Genomic DNA, 20,310 nt, shown 5'->3' with positions numbered 1-20,310 from the left:
TTAATTCATAACAAGCAGACCGCTGTTTATAAATGACTGAAATAAGAACCTGGCAATGCGGGACGTTCGCTGCGAAAAACATGTCATTGAAACGAACTTCAAAGCTGAATTAAATATTTTCTTTTCCTTTCCTTGCTCAGTTTGCACTTGTGATCATTTTATATGGAGTGGCCATTAATATTGTAACAATTTGATGACTACCAATAAATATAATTATGAATAATATATATATAAATAAATAACTGAATAAATAAAATTGAAATAAATTAAATTGATAAAAATATTTAATTGAAATGTCCGTAGTATGAGCGCCAGAGTTCACCAGAATGGATCCCTCGAATTTAGATAGAGCATGATAAACTTTATATCCCAGGGCGTGTACATAATGCTGCGTACTGGTACATCTGCTGCAGGCCTTACCTAATCTCCTGAAAACGACTAAATAGGTAGGAACTGCACCTAGGTTCATCAATAACTCCACTGATTCTAAAATAGCTAACTATATTCTTAACAAAATCCGTGCATGAGCACCTCATCAACACACACAATTATACATAATAATAATACACACACAAAAGGTACAGTCTTTGTCCTTCCCGTCCTTCCCGTACAGTCTGTCCGCACTACTTCCTTCTCGTACCTAGTGTCTGTTGTGGTTTTCTTCCGCTGTGATGTCGCCGTACATAAAGACCTCAGGTCTCACATGATTCGCCGAGATAGATCCTTGCCAGCCAAGACTCCATATTTACAACAACAACAATAATGAAAAGAGTGGGAAAACGAAAGCGAGAACTAAGCTACCATTTGTGGATAGTCCGATGAACAATGTACATATATGTAGATAAATACCCTTCACTGTCTCTGTATCAATACGACTTGTCGATTCTCATAATCGGCAGTTATAACATCACACAGATACTGTACCACGTAATACTGTGTTCACAGACTTAAACACCTGTTGTAAAGATATATACATTTGAGTAACACACGCTTGTCGATCCTGAACATAAATTATGGAAAGTCTGAGATAGCTTTCACCAACATATAATGCCAAGCCGCCATAAGTGCTACAATACTTATTGCATAAACACTCCACAATTTGTCGATCAGCCACTTTCCACGAACATAACAAGAGTTCCACGAACGTTTTAAGTCCAGTTCATTGTAGCCGTGTCACTCCAGTACCGTGTATCAGCACTATAGTCCTCTCCGTGTAAGGACGTACCCTAAGGGTGCAACCTTACCCTTTCTCCCCTGTAACATTAAGATATTGATTTATGGTTACTTTTCTTGCTGTTGGGTCTTTTTCAGTGTCGGTAACCATACAGTTTAGGGACCCTACTTGCCGATACGACGTCTTACATTTACCGTTAATCTGGCACGTTGGCAACGTTCAATCACTGCTCTAGCGTGAAGTGCGTGTTGCCACCGCATTGCCGTTAAAGTCACTAGTGATACATTTGCGAGAATATTTAAAGCATATTTTCTTTTTCTGTGGGATTGTAAATCTATTTGGCTAATACCAGGTAAGTAGGATTGTGGCATGTTCGGATAATGCATTTAATAACATAGTTTGTGTGAAATGATGAAAGTGCTCAAATACGTCAGTCTCATGTCTAGATCTACCGGTACATGAAATAACTCTTGCGGGACGAAATTTTGGCAGTAGAACTTATAACATTATTATTTTCAATTCCGCAGTGAACTTGAAAGCTGACCTAAATTCCGTTCACGGAGCTTGGCACATTAGTATTCCTATATGTTTCCTGATAAGCTTGACGATATAACCAGCCTGCAGGCTGAAAATATGCCCAACAATCTCTCTCCTTACTGGTTACCGGTATTGAAGAGAGAAGGAAATATTCGCGCAAAAGAAAGGGAAGTCATTGGATGTCTGGAACTTTCGAAAATCACACTGCAAAGACTTATTAAATAAATTGCATCGTTTAACACGCCCCTCTTTTCAAGAATATGGTTATAGTACGCCTACTGTATGTCAAAATAAAGACAGATAATTTAAGTGAGAAAGTGTGTTTATTTCCTTAATTCCTCATTGAGGAGATATTCATAATTATCTTGATTTATTTCATCTTATCTTTTATCATTTACTAGGGTAGGGAAACATTCATTATCGGTGTTTACATTGAGGTTAGTTTGTTATGGTTATGTCTGATGATTTTAATATGTAACCAGGCAGGTTGGCAGCAGTGATCAGCCATTACAAAAAAGAGAAAAGAAGAGCATCGGGCGGCGATATTTACTTTCTGGGGTATTTCCTTACGTGGCAATTACTATACTTCCTTCCCGTACAGTCTGTCCGCACTACTTCCTTCTCGTACCTAGTGTCTGTTGTGGTTTTCTTCCGCTGTGATGTCGCCGTACATAAAGACCTCAGATCTCATATGATTCGCCGAGATAGATCCTTGCCAGCCAATCATGAGTGATCCTCTTGTCAAGACCATGCCCTGAACTTCTTCTTGCTCCCAAGACATAAACAAACTCTCGGGTGTTTTACATGAGTCATAGAACTTTCCTAGTACAACTACAGCTCATCACACTGGGATGGCCGCATGAGTCATACAAATTACCAGAGTCCAATATAGCAATGTTTTCCCAGTACAAAACAAATTATTCATACCTACATATGTGGATATCTCCCAGCTTACAAATATAAATGACAAAATATACAAATGAAATAATAATAATAATAATAATAATAATAATAATAAATCGAATATTGACAATAATATCTCTCACTTCTACGTATAGTGCGAGGGTGTGATATATGTACTATCACAATATTTGCACGATAAAGACTTCTTCCTTGAACTAAGCATTAATATAGATTAAACACTGACTTACGGCCGAACGCCCTTCCAGACGCCAACGCTGCGTAAAAGGATGTATTTACTATTGGGTGTTTCCGTGGTGGTTAGTAGTGTGATGTAAATGAAAATATTCGTCAAGAAGATCACAAGCACTCAGTCTCTGAGCAAGATGAATTAACCAAACATTCCTGGCCTGGGATCAAACCCGAGGCCCTATGAACCGAAGGCCTCTGTGCTGACCATTGCCATGAAGCTGGACTTATATGATAAACACATATTTTTGGTTTACACTGTTTACTTTTTCCATACTCTGTATACTGTCATTATACATTGTATAAGGCATTTTTTTAAACTAAATTGCTTGTAAAGTTGCGTTTTAAGTACTTATGTTGATTTCAATTCACCAAATTTTCAAATTAACCCGTGATACAAAAAAGGTTAAGAACCCCTGGTATAAGTACTATTTTAAGAATGAACATCCCGGAAAAGAAAGGGTATCTTGAGGAAACCTATTCTCCATATGCAACGTACTTGTAAAGTTATTAGTAAGCTGAGACGTAATGATGATTTGATGAAACAACACATTATACCCTCAGGTACTAGACCGTTCAAAGTAAACTTGTCTCTTATGTAATAATTTTTATTTGGCTGCCTTCTCCATTAATGAACAACGTCACAATCTTAGAGAAGTTATTACCATCTGTTATTCTCATGCCTCTTCAGATCAATTCCTGACCATTCCGCAAGTCGGGGATGGTATTTGTCGTTCCTCACAGGATGTCAGAGGTGAGCTGTCTCCTGCTAAATTTTCGCTAGGTCTTGGTCTCTTCTCTATGGGCTACAGCACCATCGTATTCGAGATGTAATCAATTCACAACATCGGTAGTATCCCTCGGAAAAAGACATCTCGAAGATTCAGACACCGTTGATGGTGTTGCTTTTCAGTGTCCATGTCTCAATACAGTAGAGGTGTATATACACAGTACTCATCTCTGAACTGATGATGATGATGATGATGATGATGCTTGTTGTTTTAAGGGGCCTAACATCGAAGGTCATCGGCCCCTATCTCTGAACTGAGGCTTTTGTTATACAGAAGGTTTTTCAACCTTAAAAAGTAGTTCGAGCCATTTCTATTTGCATACGGATGTCTGGACCTGGATTCTTGGTAAGACAGTTGCCTAGGTACTTAAAATGTGCACACCTGTTCAATTCGTTTACTAATTTGAACCAATGTGTCTAAAACAATAGCCGTAACCTTTGTTTTTCCAGAGTTGATTTTAAGTCGAAGTGTATCACTTTCCCTTATTAGTTTTTCTATCAGGCGTTTAAAGGTTTTCAGAACTCAGATTTTTGCCGTGCAAGCTCAGTTGGTACTTACATAATATACATTCCAATCATTCAATTGTTAGTTATAAACTATTTTTAAAATGAGAGACGATATTTTCTCCAGGAACTCCTTACGCATCAAAAGGTGGAAGAGGGACTGTAAGAAGTGCGCTACACCACAGTGCGATACAGGGATGAGCAAACTTTTAAGAGAGAGACTGTAAGAAGTGCGCTAAACCACAGTACAATACAGGGATGAGCAAACTTTTAAGACAGGGCTGAAAATAAGGGGAGTGAAATGTTAGCGTAGTCAACAAAGTTTATCAAACAGTTCCAATGAAATATTTAAAAATACAATTGTAATATTAAGGTATTTTCTTAGTCAAATGAGTATGAAAGAGTGTATAATTAGTTAAACCCTTTCAACTCGCATAATCCGTATAAAATGTGATAAGCCGCCTCTCAAAACTCAAGATTTAATCAATAATATACGTATCAAGTCTCTGTATCTGTCCTTAGAAGTTGGCGTTCTCTCATGCATGTTTCACCCCCGTCTTAAAAGTTTGCTCATCCCTGTAACTTCGGAAATTAGTAAAACTCTTTCAATTCGCATAATCCGTATAAAGTGTGATAAGCCGCCTCTCAAAACTCAAGATTTAATCAATAATATACGTATCCAGTCTCTATATCTGTCCTTAGAAGTTGGCATTCTCTCGTGCATGTTTCACCCCCAAAAAAATTCAGAAATATTATAAAACCACTTGTGTGAGTTACTGTAATCATGTCCTAGTTCGTGAACCATGGGAAAGGGCTGAGTGGCCTAGTAAGGGGTCCTGAGATTCGGGATACCAGTTGCTATGGAATGGGAGTGGGCATCTCGGACATATTCTGAGTCATTACGGTGGTCCACCATAATCCGTTAGAGGAGAGATGCTCACTTGGACTATGTGCAAGTGGGGTAGCATCCTGCTTCATGAATTCACCGAGCTCAGAACATTTTAAGCAAGCCTCGGACCAATGGGAGTAACGGAGTCCCACTCCCATTTGACAGGCGAGGGACTCCTTGGAAACAACATCGCGAACGAAATGGAATTCTATGGGGAGCTATCAATATTAATAGAGCTTATGGGAGAAAGAAACTAAAACTAGCTGAGTCAGCAAAGAGGATGCACCTGGATGTGCTACGAGTAAGTGATATTCGGGTTAGGGGAGGTAACGAGGAAATAGGAGATTATAAAGTGTACCTGACATATATTAAAAAGGGAAGGGCAGAGTATGGAGTAGGGCTGTTCATCAGGAATACTACTACACGCAACATAGTTCCTGTTAGGCACGTAAATGAGCGAATGATGTGGGTAGATTTGGAAGTTGGAGGAATTAAGAAGAGAATTTCTGATTTCTTCGTCCTGGAGATTTTCTACCCTTATTCGTTTGCAGACAGATTTCACTTTCTCTACCCTACGCCTAGAGATACTTAGTTCACTACAGACCAGATAGTGGTCTGTATCATCGAAAAATCCCAGAAAAACCCGTACATTCCTAGCAGACTTCCTGAATCCGAAGTCGGTTAAGATATAGTCTATTTTGGATCTCGTACCCCTAGCCTTCCATGTGTAGCGGTGAATAGCCTTACGCTTGAAGAACGTATTCGTAACTGCTAAACCCATACTAGCACAGAAGTCCAGAATTGTCTCAGTGTATTCACCATGTGAGGGTGCATATGAGGATGAAGTTGACAAGTTAAATGAAGCATTGAGTGACATCGTAGTCAGGGTCAACAACAAAGATAGGATAGTGCTAATGGGCGATTTCAATGTGAAAGTTGGAAATAGAACTAAGGATACGAAAGGGTGATTGGTAAATGTGGGGAAGATATGGAGGCTAATGGGGATGGGAAGCGTTTGCTGGACTTCTGTGCTAGTATGGGTTTAGCAGTTACGAATACGTTCTTCAAGCGTAAGGCTATTCACCGCTACATATGGAAGGCTAGGGGTACCAGATCCAAAATAGACTATATCTTAACCGACTTCGGATTCAGGAAGTCTGCTAGGAATGTACGGGTTTTTCTGGGATTTTTCGATTATATAGACCACTATCTGATCTGTAGTGAACTAAGTATCTCTAGGCCTAGGGTAGAGAAAGTGAAATCTGTCTGCAAACGAATAAGGGTAGAAAATCTCCAGGACGAGGAAATTAGACAGAAGTACATGGATATAATTAGCGAGAAATTCCGATCAGTAGAGAGTAAGCAGGTTCAGGATGTAGAAAGAGAATGGGTGGCATACAGGAATGCTGTAGTAGAAACACCAAGAGAATGACTAGGAACAACTGTGTGTAAAGATGGGAAAAGGCGAACATCTTGGTAGAATGATGAAGTGAGAGCAGCTTGTAAACGTAAAAAGAAGGCTTATCAGAAACGACTCCAAACAAGGGCCGAGGCAGACAGGGATTTGTACGTAGATGAACGAAACAGAGCGAAACAAATAGTTGTTGAATCCAAAAAGAAGTCGCGGAAGATTTTGGTAATAACCTGAAAAGGCTAGGTCAAGCAGCAGGGAAAACTTTCTGGACAGTAATAAAGAATCTTAGGAAGAGAGGAAAAAGGAAATGAACAGTGTTTTGAGTAATTCAGATGAACTCATAATAGATCCCAGGGAATCTCTGGAGAGGTGGAGGGAATATTTTGAACATCTCAACGTAAAAGATCTTCCTGGTGGTGTTGCGAACAGCCAAGCTCATGGGGAGGAGGAAAATGATGATGGTGAAATTACGCTTGAGGAAGTGGAAAGGATGGTAAATAAACTCCACTGTCATAAAGCAGCAGGAATAGATGAAATTAGACCTGAAATGGTGAAGTATAGTGGGAAGGCCGGGATGAAATGGCTTCATAGAGTAGTAAGAGTAGCATGGAGTGTTGGTAAGGTATCTTCAGATTGGACAAAAGCAGTAATTGCACTTATCTATAAGCAAGGGAACAGGAAGGATTGGAAAAATTTTCGAGGTATCTATTGATTAGCATACCAGGCAAAGTATTCACTGGCATCTTGGAAGGGAGGATGCGATCAGTGGTTGAGAGGAAGTTGGATGAAAACCAGTGTGGTTTCAGACCACAGAGGGGCTGTGAGGATCAGATTTTCAGTATGCTCTAGGTAACTGATAAACGTTACGAGAGGAATAGACAGTTGTGTTTATATTTCGTAGATCTAGGGAAAACATATGACAGGTGGCCAAGGGAAGAAATGTTCACCATACTGGGGGACTACGGAATTAAGGGTAGATTATTAAAACCAATCAAAGGCATGTATGTTGGCAATGATGGGCGTATAAAGACTAGGAATTTGAAGTTTAGTGATTCGTTCTCAAAATTATTTTAGACTGAAAATTTACTCCAGAGATTCCCAACGCTAATTCTAAAAGAGAGCCGGAACAGTAATTCTAGATTAGCAGCCGGCTTTGCGAACACCCCTTCCTGCCTGGGGCCTATTTGTTGTGAATTAGAACTCCTTTATGTAGTGAGAATTGATGGCAGAAACAGTTCTTGGTTTAGGGTACTTACAGGGGTTGTTCGTATTTTACATGGATCATCTGCTGAAAGGTATAAAGTGGCAGGAAGGGATTCAGTTAGGTGGAATTGTAGTAAGCAGTCTGGCCTATTCTGACGACTTGGTCTTAATGTCAGATCGTGCCGAAAGCCTGCAGTTTTATATCTTTGAACGTGAAAATAGGTGCAGTGGGTATGGTATGAAAATTAGCCTTTCTAAGGCTAAATTGATGTAAGGAGGTAAGAAATCTGAAAGATCTGAATGTCAGATTGGTGATACAACGCTGGAACAGGTAGATAATTTCAATTATTTAGGATGTGTGTTCCCCGGGATGGTAATATAGTATGTGGGATTGAATCAATGTGCAGTAATGCTAATGCAGTGAGCTCGCAGTTGCTATCAACAGTATTCTGTAAGAAGGAAGTCAGCTCCCAGACAGAACTATCTTTACATCGGTCTGTTTTCAGACCAACTTTGCTTTACGGGAGCGGAAGGTGGGTGGACTCAGGATATCTTATTCATAAGTTAGAAGTAACAGACATGAAAGTGGCGAGAATGATTGCTGGTACAAACAGGTAGGAACAATGGCAGGAGGGTACCTACTCAGCATGAGGAGATATAGGCTAAGTTAGGAATGAACTCGATGGATAAAGCTGTACGCATTAAACGGCTTCGGTGGTGGGGTCATGTGAGGCGAATGGAAGATGATAGGTTACCTAGGAGAATAATGGACTCTGTTGTGGAAGGTAAGAGAAATAGAGGGAAAGCAAGACGACGATGGTTAGACTCAGTTTCTAACGATTTAAAGATAAGAGGTATATAACTAAATGAGGCCACAACACTAGTTGCAAACAGAGGATTGTGGCGACGTTTAGTAAATTCACAGAGGCTTGCAGACTGAAAGCTGAAAGACATAACGGTCTATAATGATAATGTATGTATGTTTTCGCATAGTAGTGATGGTGGTGGTAGTAGTATTAATGCTGTGATAATTTAAATTAATACAGGACTATGCATCATACATAAAGGAGTTCTAAATCAAAACAAATAGGCCCCAGGCAGGAAGGGGTGTTCGCAAAGCCGGCTGCTAATCTAGAATTACTGTTCCGGCTCTCTTTTAGAATTAGCGTTGGGAATCTCTGGAGTAAATTTACAGCAAGAATAGTCGTCTAAAATAATTTTGAGAACGAATCACTAAACTTCAAATGAATGAATGAATGAAGAGATCGTCTGTGGGGACTCGCAACTTACGAGACATGCGTAACCAACACGAGGTCCAAGGTTCCATTCATTAAGTCATGCTCTTCCACACATCTTCCCAGTCCTACGTCGTAGGTCAATTTTTGTTCCCTTCCAAACCCAACATGCAAAGGTGCGAGTCCAAGGGAGTCTTTCGTTCCGCCGCCATTCGTAGCACTTCAAACATTTTTATTTGACGCCAATTAGACAGGCTGCCTTCGTGTCAACTGTCATATTGTTTTACTCTACCAAATGGCAGAGCACCGGATCTCTGGTGGGCGATCTATTACGAGACTTTAATTTTTGTCGGCTAAACACCACAGCAGCCGGCCCCCGTGGTGTAGGGGTAGCGTGCCTGCCTCTTACCCGGAGGCCCCGGGTTCGATTCCCGGCCAGGTCAGGGATTTTTACCTGGACCTGAGGGCTGGTTCGAGGTCCACTCAGCCTACGTGATTTGAATTGAGGAGCTATCTGACGGTGAGATAGCGGCCCCGGTCTAGAAAGCCAAGAATAACGGCCGAGAGGATTCGTCGTGCTGACCACATGACACCTCGTAATCTGCAGGCCTTCGGGCTGAGCAGCGGTCGCTTGGTAGGCCAATGCCCTTCAAGGGCTGTAGTGCCATGGGGTTTTGGTTTGGTTTGGTTTAAACACCAAAGCAGCCCCGTAGTATAGCCCGTAGTATAGGGGTGGCTAGCCTGCTCTTAACCGAAGGCTCTTGATTCCCAGCCAGATCAGGGATTGTTTTACGTAGATCTGACGGTGAGATACGAGCCCCGGTCTACGAAGTCAAAAATAACGGCTGAGAGGATCCATCAGGGTGACAACGCGGCACCTCTATGTTTTCTTATATAGACTAATTACATAAATTATATGAGTGAAGAACTAATCATAGATAGGGCTTTCTTCGGATGATATCTATATATATAAAATTGGATGTTGGTATGTTTGAAGCTAATAGACTCAAAAACTACTGGACCGATTTCGCTGAAATTTTCACAGTTTGTTCTTATTACATCTGAGAGGGATTATGAAGTGGTTTGAACGAAATCTGATTGGTTTTTCCAACACTAAGGGGTAAAAAATAAAATAGGGGAAGATAAGCAAACCGCAAGACAAGTCCGATCAGCGGGTTGTCTACCCAACAGTATGTGAAGATTATGTTGTGTTCCTTAAAATTTATTTCTGCTTTTATTAAATAGTGTGGGGGCAGGACACCCCTCCCAGCCCAAAGGGAGAGGATGAAATGTAAAAGTAATCGAAAACGACCGATATTAGTGTCGTATCCATAGTTTTCGGGATCACTGAGAAGAACTATGACACTCAAAATGCTGTTTAAGTCATGTTCATCCCAAATAGAACCCATAGGGGTGGGGTTGAAAGAGGGGTGGAATATTAATGTAGAACCCATTGTTTTCGGGGTCCCTGAGGTGAATAACGTGAGCGCAAAAATGGCTCCCAAATCAGTTATGAAACTCCATTCTAAGAGTAATCACCTAGGTAGGGCCTATGTCCCTAGAGGCCATGACGAGTGCACATCTTGCACTCCTTGAAGAACGTTTTGTTGTGTACGGGTCGATGTGTGTCAGCAATTGTATGTAGTATTAGCACCGTAGGTATCAAGTGTTTGATAAGTTTAACTGCAGTTTATAATTGTAGCATAACTATTCTTATTAGACAATATCTTGCTTGCTTTTTCTGTCTGCAAGTAGTTGCAATAAAAATTGTATACTGACTGGAGGGTAATTGGGAATTAAAACAAGACTATGGAATGAGTATGTGGGAAAGTGGGTGTGAGATTTGTTGATACTAGGGCCGATCGCATAAACCCTTTGATCTTAGAAACGAAATTCATCGGGACAACGTCTGTTGGGTTTTGATGGTACCGTATAAAGTAATAAATAAGTTCGAGGATTGTGAGTGACTGCAAAAATACATCGACAATGTCGTGAGATGGACAGCAGTATGATGGTAAACAGGGTGAAAAGTCAGGTTGAGAGTTTCACCAAGTGGAACAGTCCTTTCAGTTTTAATTGCGGTACTGTGTTGATGGGGTGAAAGCATCTCATGGGGATCACGGTAAGTACCTGGATGTTAACATAAGGAAAGATCTTCATTAGGGTAATCACATAAACGGTACTGTGAATAAAGGTTCTCTTCGTATGGCGATGAGGGTATTCAAGGGGTATAGTAAGGATGTAAAGGAAAGGGCATATAAATAACTGATAAGACCACAATTAGAGTATGGTTCCAGTGTATGGGGCTCTCACCAGGATTACTTGATTCGAGAACTGCAAAACAATCAAAAGAAAAGCAGTACGATTTATTCTGGGTGATTTTCGACAACAAAAAAAAAGTACGAGCTGCTCAACTCAGCGGTATGTTCTGAGCTATCAGTGGAGAGATGACATGGAATGACATTAATAGATGAATAAGGTTAAGTATTGCTTTTAAAAACACAAAAGATCACAATATGAAGATAAAGTTGGAATTCAAGACGATAAATTGGGGCAAACAATCGTTTATTGGAAGAAGAGCCAGGGATTGGAATTATTTATCAAGGGAGATATTCAACCAATTTCGAATTTCTTTTAAATTATTTAGGAAAAGACTAAGTAAACAACTGATAGGGAGTCTTCCACCTTAGCGACTGTCCGCCTCCGTAGCGTAACGGTTAGTTATTAGCTGCCATACTCGGGGGCCCGAGTTCGATTCCCGGTACTGCCAGAAATTTAAGAATGGCAGAATGGCTGGTATGTGGTTGAAATGGTACATACAGCTCATCTCCATTGGGGGTGTGCCTGAAAAGAGCTGAACCACCTCGGGATGAGGACACAAGTTTACTTTACATGAGCGACTGCCATAATTGCAGATGAGTGATTATTGTTTAATTGATTGATTTGTAGATCTGCGGGATGAGCAGTGATCGCTTGGTAGGCTAAGGCCCACCACGGCTGTGGTCATAGGGTTTGTTTAATGTTTGGGCAAACACCAAATATGTCACAATGTATTTTATATACCGACATCACACGGCATGGAGAGGTCGGATTGACATTATTCCGCTCTTCAAAAATGCGACTACCTCTGGGTTTGAACCTTTGATCTTGGGAATCCGGAGCCTCCGCTCTACCACTGGCCCATACGGGGAGCTTTTCAACCCCTATATCCACAGTCTTCAAGGTATCAAAACTAAGTCTCTTCCTCCTACAGTTAATGTTCAGAAAGGCAGAGATCTCCTTGTTTTGGCCCTTAAAATAACAACAACCATCTTTTCACCGACCATGAAGGCGGACGATAAAATTCCAAGCGCGGTTCAGTCTATTTTCATACGAATGTGAAATATATTACGATGAGATACATTCATGGCGCCAGCCAGACTTGCAGAGAGAAAGAGCGACACATAATACTCTTAATTATACCAGTGCGCCACGCTGTTTCCGATGTTTAATTGCAGCTTCAGCAGCTTGTATCACCAGGTTGAAGACAATGTGAATTTTAAAAAAAAGCATTCACCCTAGAACAAAACGGGCACGATAATGTACACTGCAGCGACCAATCGGCGGATGATGTTATTCTGTATAGAGTAATAAATAAGTTACAAGATTGTGAGCAACTACAAAATGACCTCGATAATGTTGTGAGATGAACAGCACAGGATGGCATGATGATAAACGGGGTTAACAGCCAGGTTGTGAGTTTCATAAACGGGAAAAGTCCTCTCAGTTTTAATTACTGTGTTGATGGGGTGAAAGTTCCTTATGGGAACGATCGTAAGTACCTAGGTGTTAATATAAGGAAAGATTTTCATTGGGGTAATCACATAAATGGGATTGTAAATAAAGAGTACAGATCCCTGCATATGGTTATGAGGGTGTTTAGGGGTTGTAGTAAGGATGTAAAGGAGAGGGCATATAAGTCTCTGGTAAGACCCCAACTAGAGTATGGTTCCAGTGTATGGGACCCTCGCCAGGATTACTCCATTCGAGAGCTGGAAAAAATCCGAAGAAGACCAGCTCGATTTGTTCTGGATGATTTCGGACAAAAAAGTAGCGTTGCAAAGTTTGGGCTGCTCGACTAAGCGGTATGTTCCGAGCTCTCAGTGGAGAGATGGCGTGGAATGACATTAGTAGACGAATAAGTTTGAGTGGTGTCTTTAAAAGTAGGAAAGATCAAAATATGAAAATAATGTTGGAATACAAGAGGACAAATTGGGAGAAATATTCCTTTATAGGAAGGGAAGTTAGGGATTGGAATAACTTCCCAAGGGAGATGTTCAATAAATTTCCAATTTGTTTGCAATCATTTCAGAAAAGGCTAGGAAAACAGAGAGGGAATCTGCCATCTGGGTGAACTGCCCTACTTGCAGATCGGTAGTGATTGATTGATTGATTGATTGATTGATTGATTGATTGATTGATTGATTGATTGATTGATTGATAAAGAGCGAAGCTGGAAGTACGAATCAGTCTCGAGTCAATCACGAATGGGAGGGTGGGGTGGGGGCTAAGAGCCATCAAGTCATTCGGGAGTGCGTCAGCGAGTAGTGAGTCAGACGGCTATGTGGAGTTCAGCGCGGAGTGTGAGTCGAGTTGTGAAGTGGAATGTGCTGCGGGAGGCCGTGTTGGAGAGCTGGAGTTCCGCCGAAATGCGTAAATACAAGCTGCAATAAGTGGAAAACTCAAACTCGAATGCACTTGTCAATAACTGACAACAGTAGATTAATAAATGTTGTCGATAGTAAAAACACGCTACCTCTCTGAGTAGTGATTTTAAATGTAAGGACTCTGACAACCTGCCACAATACCTTCATAAGTCATTCTTTAACTTAGCACGCGCTTTCGGCGAGTAGTCTTCCTTATAATGTTCAAGTTGACTTACCCAAAATCCGTACGTCGACCTTATTCCTCTCGTTAGATTAAAATATGGCTGCCACGCTTCATCTCAGCCACCTCGATCGCACTGAGTCAAACTGAAAGCGTTATTAAGATTAGTTATCTCTGTAGATACAGCAACAGGAACACAAACTATGAAGCAATAGAAAAGCACACACAGAGCAGCTTAACATTATATTACCGCCCAAGAGGAGAATACTTATATAAGCAGGGTTCAGAAAAAAGGTAAGGAAAAAAGGGAATATCAGACCAATATTTTAAATGTAAAGACGATCGTAGTAGATGCTTCGTTGCAGCACAAAATGTGACTACTGTATGCATGAAATAACGACATAACTTCGCCACAAATAAAGACATAAATAAATAAATAAATAAATAAATAAATAAATAAATAAATAAATAAATAAATAAATAAATAAATAAATAAATAAATAAATAAATGTCTAATTTCTTTGAAAACGTTTAAGAAAAGGCTAGCAAAGCAACTGATAGGGTATCTGTCATCTGGTCGACAGTCCTAAATGCAGATAACTGATGACTTATTGATACCAACATTGTCATAAGGCGAACGTGGTAGAATTCGAAGAAAAATCCACACTCAAGATACTCGCTGTAAGTTACCATGGAGCAAGATTGAACTCATGGTACGTTATCTAGTGCCAATAGAGAAATCTACTTGTTTTATTCTCACTAGTAACTTAGTAGTAGTAGAAGTAGTAGCAGTAGTAGTACTTGATATTATGATTATTGCGTGGAGAATTATTCAAGAAAAGTACAGTATATGAGTTAACGACTGAGCATTCAGGAGATAACTTGAGTCAGATCCATACCGTTCAGCGTAAAATGAACCACAAATCTATGGTAATATTGAAATACGTACTCTTTTATGAGATAGAGAACCTATCTTTTCCAATATTTCCCTTCTTTAAATCGCGTATTACACAGAGAACATGGCATAGGCCTTACTCTCTTATACACTGTTTCAAAGAGTGAGCAACCAGCGGACAAATTATGTTGAAATATTAACAGACTAGCAAATGTACCCGTGCTTCACTACGATACTCTACACTGCATATGGATTACTACGTAAATTACTGTACACGCAGTAAGTAAGATTATATTAAATCGCATGTCTCTTAGCGTTATGCGAGAAACACCAACGGGAGCACCCCATTCGTCGTTTCCGATGTAAGGTGTACGTTGGGGAGTTTTGATGATAATAGCAGGCAAACGTTTCCTAATGCCATTCACAATCCAGTTCGGGAGTTTCTACTATAATGGCAGGCTCACTTGCCTATGCCATTCCCAATCGAGATGGGAAATTTTCATTATAACGACAAGCCTCTTTTCCTAATGACAGTCACAAACGAGTTGGAGAGATCTGATTATGATCGAGAAATGCAGTTCTACTTAACGTATAAGGGATCGAGATACGACAAAAGGTCATAGGACCAAAGTTGTAGATCTCTCCAAATTTAGCGGTGACTGTGCTATCTGTTTTGTGATACGACTAACCGTTTAGCCAGTAATTACCCCGAGACGAAGGTCTGCACCGTCATTACAACTGCCTCCAAATTTCGATATTTTTCGTGGCCGAAAAGTTATAAAATTTGAACATCTTGGAATGTTATCTGAAAGGAAAGAGTCCAGGTTTTGGGATTAGAACTCGCACACGTACGGATAAAAAAAAAGGAAGAAAATAATACAGTTAACAAAGTTGACATTACTTATAAGATAGGAAAGTAACTGAGGACACCCGCATACGACAAATATATAAATACCAGTTTGGTGTATTGAAAGAATGAAATATCCCTTACTAAACTGAGTTAGGGATTTAAGTAAGCGGTAACAGAATAGAAATTTAGGCGCAGGGATTCTTAACTAAACAGATAAGAAGACGACTTGCGGTGTTATTACTTACAGTATGCCTAAAGAGGCCAGGCATAGGCAAGAAATTAAAGCAGAAAACAAGAGTATAACTGAAATACAGTGAATATTATGCAAATGCCAGAAAACACCTTACAGTGTGAAATAATGCACACCGGGCAAGTTGGCCGTGCGGTTAGGGGCGCGCAGCTGTGAGCTCGCATCCGGGAGATAGTGGGTTCGAACCCCACTTCCGGCAGCCCTAAAGATGGTTTTCCGTGGTTTCCCATTTTCACACCAGGCAAATACAGGGGCTATAACAATTAAGGCCACGGCCGCTTCCTTCCCATTCCCGGGCCTTTCCTATCCCATCGTCGCCATAAGACCTATCTGTGTCGGTGCGACATAAAACAAATAGCAAAAAAGAGAAAGGAAAAAGAAATAATGTACTACAACTCTGCTGTACTGTTGAAATATTAACAGCTACCCTCAGTGCTATTCGAATACGATCGTAACCTCCAGCGGTACTCTGCAAATATTCCGCATAATTGCAGCTTGACGCCTCTCTCGGCTTCAGACCAACGAAAAACCACGAGTTTAAAAGAATTATGACGATGGCATTACGTTACTTCCCTACTGGCAAACAGCCAGATACGTTGCCATCGTAACCGGCCAGATCGTTGTCGGTCTGTGCGGGAGTCCGTCAGGCAATGCAGAGCAAGCGAAATTATGTATATAACAAAAGTTGTTTAAAATGAAGAGATATTTCACAAATAGTCTACGGATTTGCCAGAAAATCAATAGTATAAGAAAAAATCAAAAAAATCTGTTCTGGTTTGCCTTTAAACCCCCAGTCTATTTAGTGACTTTTAAATCATATGCACATCTAAACCTGTTCCTGGAGGAGTATACTCTGAATATGAAGTTTGGTCAAGATCTATCCAGCCGTTTCGCCGTGATGGTGAAACAGACAGACGGAGAGAGACCGCCGGGCTGAGTGGCTCAGCCGATTGAGGCGCTGGCGTTCTGACCCCAACTTGACAGGTTCGATACTGGCTCAGTCCGGTGGTATTTGAAGATTAGCCTCGTGTCGGTAGATTTACTGGCACGTAAAAGAACACCTGCGGGACTGAATTCCGGCACCTCGGCGTCTCCGAAAACCGTAAAAAAGTAGTTAATGGGTCGTAAAACCAATAACATTATTATTAGTCGGGCAGACACGAAAGCTGAGAAACACTGACATGGTCTTTAGTTGACCTAAAATGCATACGTATCTGAAAAACTGGCAAAGCAAACGAAATTATAGACAGCGGACCCCCTACAACTTTATTTATATATAAAGTGAGCTTCCGAAATTTAATTTTAACTTGCAGGTGGATAACTGTGGGCTATTTCCTACGGCGGTTGTACAGTAAAGCCTTGGTTGCGAATATAATACTCGTCCTGTAAACGTGCTTTCAATCCAAAGCACTCGTATACCACAGGTACTTTTCCCATAAGAAATCATTCAAACGCAGATGATTCGTTCCACAGTCCAAAAATATGTATTTAAAATTATCCACAAGATGCAATTTTCCTACATCTTCTAGAAACGCGGCCGCTGCTTTGATACTTTCATGGCTCATTTTGCTGCATCCAGACGCTTTAGTTCTTCATTCTTCTTTAATACTGTACAATTAGTTGATGTAGTCTTTAGGTAAAATTTCGCGATATCGGACACAAGGCACACGTTGTTCGTACTTCTCGATGATTCCTTCTTAACTTTCACCGTAATCGTCTTCACTACTTCTTACTGCCTTCCTCTTCAACTTTTTTTCTTCACGGTGCCTTTTTTCTTCACGGTGCCCATTGCTGAAGTAAAGTTAGGCTACAAAATAAGTCGCTGCCCTTCGACACAAATAACTTGATGCACACAAGTAAGCCATTCGACAGACACTGATACTGTAGCTATAAACGAATTACCCAGTAAATCATTACGTAGTGCTGTCCGGCTCCACGGCTAAATGGTTAGCGTGCTGGCCTTCGGTTCAGAGGATCCCGGGTTCGATTCCCGGCCGGGTCGGGATTTTAACCTTAATTGGTTAATTCCAATGGCTCGGGGGCTGGGTGTGTGTGACGTATTCAGCATTAGAAATCATCCTAGGTAGGGCCCTCATCTTCACAGACATGCAGGTCGCCTAACAGGCCGTCTACGAGAAAAAGACCCGCACCAGGCCTCTCCGGAGGCCATACGACATTAAATTAAATTGATGGTAAAACATAATGTTGTTAGATTTTTACGTAAAGGGACTCCTTATTCCAATGAGTAAGATTACCGAACGAGCAGCAAAAGCTGTAGAAAAGCCTAGGAGTGGGAAGGAAGCGGCTGTGGCCTTAACTGAGGTACAGTCCCAGCATTTGCCTGCCGTGAAAATGGGAAACCACGGAAAACCATATCCAGGGCTGCCGACAGCGGGGCTCGAACCCACTATCTCCCGGATGCAAGTTCACAGCTGCGCGCCCCTTACCGCAAGGCCAATTCGCCCGGTCTGCAAGGAGCATTTAATCACTCTTTAACTGACTATTTTCTTGGTTCTTTCAGTCTTGATCAAAACGTCACTAGCCTATAAACGATCAACACACATTCCATTCTGAATTAGCCCTGTAGCGCTCACAAATTCCTCTCTAAAACAGATCTTGTCTGGTCCTTAAGACGAGACTTGTGTGATGACTGTGCTTGGTCCATTAATGTGCCCGCTGCATGCCCTGTTATTCTATCCCGCTGCGGTAAATAAACACTAGCACCACCTCACCCAAGTGCAGTAGTATTCTACCACTATACCAGACGTGCTGATTCAAATCTCCATTGTGTTGCTCCCATTATTCTCTGCCATCAGCATCTTCAGATGAACCGAGGGAATTGGCCGTGCAGTTAGGGTCGCGCAGCTGTGAGCTTCCATTCGGGAGATAGTGGGTTCGAACCCCACTGTCGACAGTCCTGAAGGTGGTTTCACGTGGTTCCCATTTTCATACCAGGCAAATGCAGGGGTTCTATCTTAATTACGGTCACGGCCGCTACTTTCACAATCCTAGCCCTTTCATATCCCATCGTCGCCATAAGACCTATCTGTGTCGGTGCGACGTAAAGCAAAATTGTAAAAAAAAAAATCAGGTGAAGCCTGCAAAATAACTTACCAATTGTTAAAACATTCTGAATGGTGATGCATGTGGTTCACAGATTAAATAAAAAAGAAGTGGATGTTCTGTTGCTACTCGCCGATGCCGTATTTGACTGTTTAGAAGTAACTTATGACAAAGAACATCTTCTCAATAGGATTGTTATCTTTCAAAAATGTCAAACACAGCACTGACACTTGCAAGTCATATTATTATAAGTATCTGATGCTAACTAATGAGAAAGCAGCTCCCATGCTCCATCATAGTGTTTTCTGATGTATGTTAATCCAAGATGCTCCCTTATTTGCTGAATGTTTCTTGCGGTCTCAGCAGAATGATTACCTCACCCTATCCTCAAGAATTTTCTCAATTGAAGGTACCATGTATTTGGTCTTTAAAATCAAGTGGCATTTTAAGGAATGCTGATTGGACTCTGAACTTGAACACGAAAGTCTTGCGAAGGCTTTTTGTATAATAGGCGTTCTAGAAAATCCTGCCATTAGGAAATTGCCATCTAGTTTCTTTGTGTTAGATATCCAGGGTGGATATGAAATATGTTCAAACATTTCGGCAAGTTGTAGGTATAAAATTTAAGCATACAACCTGAGTAAAGTATTTATCTATTATCAGCTGTATCTGCAAAAATGAGTATTTAATTGTTACTTTCAGCAACAGGACACATGATTAATTTATGCAAAATTCTCAGGGAAACTTGTTTTGACAGTAGTAGTATTTGTTTACTATTGTCGTCGTCTCCTCCGCCCCCCCCCCTCCCCCACCCGCCCCGCCCTACGCCACATTCCAAGCTGCATGGAAATTGTATTCTTCATATAAATTTATTTAGAGAATAAAGGCTGAGAAGGTTGCCCATAAGGACAACGAGTACTGAAATAAATGTTGCTGTTTGAGTCATCAGTTCACAGACTGGTTTGATGCAGCCTCCCACGCCACCCTACCCTGTGCTAACCTTTTCACGTCTACATAACTGCTGCATTCTACATCTGTTCTAATCTGCTTGGCATATTCATACCTTGGTCTACCCCTACCGTTCTAACCCCCTACACTTCCCTCTAAAACCAACTGCAAAAGTCTTTAGTGTCTTAAGATGTGTTCTAATATTCTATCTCTTCTTCTCGTAAATTATATTTTTTTTACAAGTTGCTTTACGTCGCACCGACACAGACAGGTCTTACGGCGACGATGTCGTCAAATTCAGCCACAACCATCTCCTCTCACCAATCCGATTCAGTATATCTTCAATCGTGATTCGATCTATCCATCTCACCTTCATCATTCTTCTGTAACACCACATTTCAAAAGCATCTATTCTCTTTCTTTCTGAGCGAGTCATCGTCCATGTTTCACTTCTATACACTTCCATTCACTCCCACGCTCCAAACGAAAGTCTTCAAAATCATATTTCTAATTCCTATATCAATGTTCTAAGACAGTAAATTT

At 40.9% G+C, this 20,310-nt stretch overlaps 1 protein-coding gene across 2 annotated transcripts in view; it reads right to left on the bottom strand.

Annotated features, from left to right (window-relative positions):
- Nucleotides 1-20,310, bottom strand: part of ERR (estrogen-related receptor) — a 444,389-nt gene that overhangs the window by 326,718 nt on the left and 97,361 nt on the right. The window contains exon 2 of one of the 2 annotated variants that reach the window (XM_067151681.2): nt 13,817-13,907. The exons of the other annotated variant lie outside the window; for it this stretch is intronic. The gene's annotated coding sequence lies outside the window, so the exon portion shown is untranslated. The remainder of the gene's footprint in view (nt 1-13,816; nt 13,908-20,310) is intronic. 2 annotated transcript variants of the gene reach the window in all.

The sequence above is a fragment of the Anabrus simplex genome, chromosome 1, assembly GCF_040414725.1.
Source record: "Anabrus simplex isolate iqAnaSimp1 chromosome 1, ASM4041472v1, whole genome shotgun sequence".
NCBI classification, from domain to species: Eukaryota; Metazoa; Arthropoda; class Insecta; order Orthoptera; family Tettigoniidae; genus Anabrus; species Anabrus simplex.
Note: the sequence above shows the minus strand (reverse complement) of the source record. Positions and strands in the feature narration are given on the sequence as shown.